Genomic DNA, 5,364 nt, shown 5'->3' on the forward strand with positions numbered 1-5,364 from the left:
TTGGGTTAACTCTGACCCATGGCATGTATTCCAGTATGTCAGTCTTACCTGGAATGCCATGAATTACTCATGATTGTGGGGTAATCGCTCGCAGATGACAGTATCCTTTGGTCATCTCAACAAAATCTCATATCCACCTACTAGCTGCAGCTAAACTGATTAATGTGAGTTTGAAGTGACCCACCTGGGTATTTGTATCGGGTACAGTTGATACCCGGAATGATGGATTCGTTGAAGAATGGGCAGCTACGTCACTTGGGTCGTTGTTCTAGTGTCCTTATTCTCACAACGCCGATCATACCATCACTTTTACTACCACGAGCCGCGGGGGCGTTGACCCCGACACCATCTCCAGGTAAACTCCAGGTCAACCACCACTCGTACACTAACCACGGTAAGGAAAATGTTCTCGCAATGTTCTCGATTGCACCCAATTGAGTTACGCGGACATATGTATTTAACACTCGTTTATTTACACTCGTGATTAGTTATACCGCTAGCTTCCTGACTATTATTAGGAAACTAGTATCACTTTCCTAGTTTTCCTGAGATTGTTAAATCAAGTCTATGAATGCGCGGCCACTGCTGTCTCTTTGGTCTTCAGCGGGAGGGCACAGAGTCCCTCTGACACACGTTGTCGTCCCTTGTGGCAATCTGCACCTCTTGGGCGCCACGATCCAAGTCCCACAAAGGAAATGCTGACTTCAGCTTCATAGATATTCATTGCTAGATTTTGCAACAGACTTCATCCTACAATCCCTGTTGTTTTGGGTTTTAGGCGGGTTTATGGAGCCATAATACCCCTAGCTTATGTAGGGGTTGATTTTAGTCTAATTTTTAGACTTCCACTGGTATGTACTAGTGGCCAGTAAGTCAGGTAAAGATCATAAGAAAGAAGGAATACTGCAGCAGGCTTACTTTCCCATGCGAGGCAGGTCCAAGTCACCTAACGGTGCCACTGATCCAACCTACTCAAGCTTAGGTCACATCCACTTAAGGAAGGAAAACGTCATCAGACCTATTAGCACAAGCAAGTTAGGTCCAACTCACACCCACCCACACCCACTCATGCATTTATCTAATGTATCTTTAAAACTACACTACGGTACTCCACTTACCCACAACTTTATTACCAAAGCAGAACATTCCTATATCCTTCCTGAATTTGAATTTTTCCAACTTGAAACTATTGCTGCGAGTCCTGTCTAGGGTAGATATTTTTAGCATGCTATTTGCGTTCCCTTTATTTATTCATGTTTTCCATTTATACACATCAATCACATCCCCCCTAATTCTATGCCTTTCTAGAGAGTGCAGATTCAGGCCCCTCAGTCTATCCTCATAGGGAAGATTTCTGATATATGAGACCAACTTTGTCATCCTCCTATGTAAGCTTTCCAGAGCATTTATGTCCATCCTGCAATATGGTAACCAGAACTGAGCAGCAGAATCTAAATGAAGCCTAACTGAAGATATAGTGAGTTGAAGAACAACCTGGGGACTCTATTATTTATGCTTCTTGATATGAAGCCAAGGATACTGCTGGCTTTATTGCGAACACTTATGTACTGTTGTCTTGGCTTTAGATTACTGCTAACCAGAACTCGCAAATCCTTTTCGCATTAAGATCTACATTATTTACTTTGGATATGTCATGGTTATTTTCCTGTCCAACGTTTAGAACTTTGCATTTGTTAATATTAAACTGAATCTGCCACTTCTCCAACCACTGTATCAGTCTATTCAAATCTTCCTGGAGTATTCTATTGTCCTAATTAGAATGAATTAGACGGCTTATTTTGGTGTCATCGGCAGACTTTATTATGAAGAATTGAGCCACTTATACAACATTTGGGAATCTTTATTGAAGAAAGTTTCGCCACACAGTGGCTTCATCAGGAAGGTATAAGGAGAGGAGGAATTTGAGGTAATCAGTCCCTCAGCTTGGAATCGATGAGTTCAGTCCATCACTCTAGTAGGAAGTGCAGCATAGAGCCAGAGAGATGGCTTATATACTGCAGTCAGGTGAGTCGAAGCATATGTTGCATAAGTGTCTCAGTTCTTCATCTTGTCGGTTTTCAATATCATTCATCACAGATTTTCTTATGTCGCTTTTTCTTCCCTCATCAATGTCGTTTCTGTAAACTGAACAACCCGGGGCCCAACACTGACCCCTGTGGAACACCACTTGAGACGCGCTCCCTCTCTGATTTCTCCCTATTTATGTAAACACTCTCTTGCTTATCTGTCAGCCACGCTTGTACCCAGGAAAAAAAATGTTATTGTATTCCATGAGCCTTAATTTTCAACAGTAGCCTCTGATGTAGAGCTATTAAAAGCCTTAGTGAAGTCCATATACACAATATGATATTCATTACCATGTTCTACGTCCTCAAATACCCTCGTGAAAAAAGTAAATTCCTAAGACAGGAACGCCCCTTCGAAAACCATCCTGAGATTCAATAATCAAATTATGCCTGTCAAGATGGCTACGAAATGCTTCGGCAATTACTGATTCATAATTTTCCCGCTATTGAGGTAAGGCTTATTGGTCTGTAGTTTGAAGCTAAGGACCTGTCACCTGCCTTGTAAACAGGTATTACACTGCCATTTTCCACTTGTCTGGCACTAGGTCAGTTCGTAGTGAGTGTGTCTTGTGACGCCTCTTCTAACATGTAGTTTCTATAGCTCTGTTGTGGGAGGAAAAACGCAAGACGGTTCACAGGCGCCTCTGAGAGGGTAGCCTTCTCAGAGAGGGTAATGACTCTCTATGGAGAGGATTATTACCCCTTCTTCAAGAGGGGGATATCGCCCCCTTCATAAATTGTAGATTTTTCTCCACAATTATTGTTACAGATTCATTATTGCTACAACTGTCATTATTCCTGCCACTGTCATTCTTTCCAGTGTATTATTGGTACACTGTCATTGTTGTTACACTGTCATTATTGCTACACTGTCATTATTGTTACACTGTCATAATTGCTACACTGTCATTAGTGTTACACTGTCATCATTGCTACAACTGTCATTATTCCTTCCACTGTCATTGTTTTTTCCACTGCCACTATTGCTACACTGTCATTATTGTTTTCAATTGTTATTGCTTCCGCTGTTATTAGTGCTACCCTTGTTATTAGTGCTACTCCTGTTATTAGTGCTACTACTGTTATTAGTGCTACCACTGTCATTAGTGCTGCCCTTGTTATTAGTACTACCCCTGTTATTAGTGCTTCTCCTGTTATTAGTGCTACCGCTGTTATTTGCGCTACTAATGTCATTAGTGCTACCACTGTTATTAGTGCTGCCACTGTTATTAGTGCTACCCCTGTCATTAGTGCCACCACTTATTAGTGCTACCACTGTCATTAGAGCTACCACTGTCGTTAGTGCTTCCACTGTTATTAGTGCTACCACTGTCATTAGTGCTACCACTGTCATTAGTGCTACCACTGTCATTAGTGATACCACTGTCATTAGTGCTACTATTGTCATTAGTGCTACCACTATTATTAGTACTACCACTGTCATTAGTGCTACCACTGTCATTAGTGATACCACTCTCATTAGTGCTACAACTGTTATTAGTGCTACCACTGTCATTAGTGCTACCACTGTCATTAGTGCTACCACTGTTGTTAGTGCTACCATTGTTATTTATGCTACCACTGTTATTAGTGCTACTATTGTAATTACTGCTACATCTGTCATTAGTGTTACCACTGTCGTTAGTGCTACCACTGTCAATAGTGCTACCACTATCGTTAGTGCTACCACTGTTGTTAGTGCTACTATTGTAATTACTGCTACAACTGTCATTAGTGCTAATACTGTCATTAGTGCTACCACTGTCATTAGTGCTACCACTGTCATTAGTGCTACCACTGTCATTAGTGCTACCACTGTCATTAGTGCTACGATAAATGGTGACAGCGGTGTGGGCGTAAAATTGATAATTACGCCGATGTACGGAGATTTCTTTCGACCAAGCCTGCCATCTTGTGAGTAGGCCTACCGAGAAGGTTAACGCCAGCCAGCTATCTCAAGTCAGCTACTCTCTCAAGCTCCTGCCAGCTTCTACACCATTCACTGGTCAGTCTCTTTGTATTAGTGTTTATCTGCTTATTTGCATCACTCCCGAGGGGTTGACCCGAGTTTGCAAAATAAGCCAGCTTCCAGTCTGTGGTGGGGGAGTCAGAACAAAGGAGCCCAGTCGAGCCTAGTCTACTCCATCCAATTCTTTTGCCTGCCAAGCCAGCTTCCACCCCTGCTGTGCTCATCGTGTGAAGTTATCAAGCTATTCTGTGTGAAGGGTTAAGATAAGCCAGCTAGCAACTAACCCAGGTGTCTTACCCCAGTACTCAAGCAAGCCACGTGAGTAGTCTTCATCGCTTGTGATTCAAGCTCCAAGCAATCCTGAGTGCTCTTTTTCATCCTTTTTCATCCAGTGTGGCTGTTCTCAGTGAGGCTTACGCCGTTCAACCCATAGGCCCAACCACCCACTCACCACGTGTGCCTCACCACACGGTCTCAGATGCCTTAGCCCTGTTATGCCCACAAACCCAACCACTCTCACTGTTTTGGTACCCACCCAACCTCCACCAGTGTTTTGGGTACACAACTCCGGGTTCCAGCAGCATTGCAAGAAATTCTAGTATTGTGTTTGTTGATGTGTTGTGTTCTGCATCACTGTAAGTGTTGTGTTCTGCATCACTGTAAGTGTTGTGTTCTGCATCACTGTAAGTGTTGTGTTCTGCATCACTGTAAGTGTTGTGTTCTGCATCACTGTAAGTGTTGTGTTCTGCATCACTGTAAGTGTTGTGTTCTGCATCACTGTAAGTGTTGTGTTCTGCATCACTGTAAGTGTTCAAACCTTTTTGTTCTGTGTTTTAGCACCTATTATTTTTCATGTTTCATTGAACAAATTCACTCTTAGTGCAATTTTTAAGTTCTTCTTTTAGAGTAAATTGTTCTTTTGCTTGTTAAGTGTTGTTTAAGCTGCAGTTAAGAGTTAAAGTGTTCTCTCAGTTCATTCCTTGATATATTTCTTTTCTTGTGTGTGTAATAATTTTTATGATTGCACATTGACTCATTTTGCAATAATTCTTGTGCAAAGATTGTGTTGCCATTAAAGTTTTTCTTGCAGAGATTTTATGCAGTGTTGTGCAATACTTTTTGATCAGCAGTTGTCATTTGCAATATTGCTACAGTTTATTTCAGTGCAGTTTCATATGCTCTGTTCTGTGCATAATATTTTATTCTTTCTGTGCCATTTTATTTTATTTCACCGAATTGTGTCCCAGTTTGTTTCATTTCTGCACAAGTTTTATTGAGCCCATTTTAACATTTTTGATTGATTTATCA

This window comes from Cherax quadricarinatus, unplaced genomic scaffold (genome assembly GCF_038502225.1).
Source record: "Cherax quadricarinatus isolate ZL_2023a unplaced genomic scaffold, ASM3850222v1 Contig47, whole genome shotgun sequence".
In the NCBI taxonomy this organism is placed as follows: Eukaryota; Metazoa; Arthropoda; class Malacostraca; order Decapoda; family Parastacidae; genus Cherax; species Cherax quadricarinatus.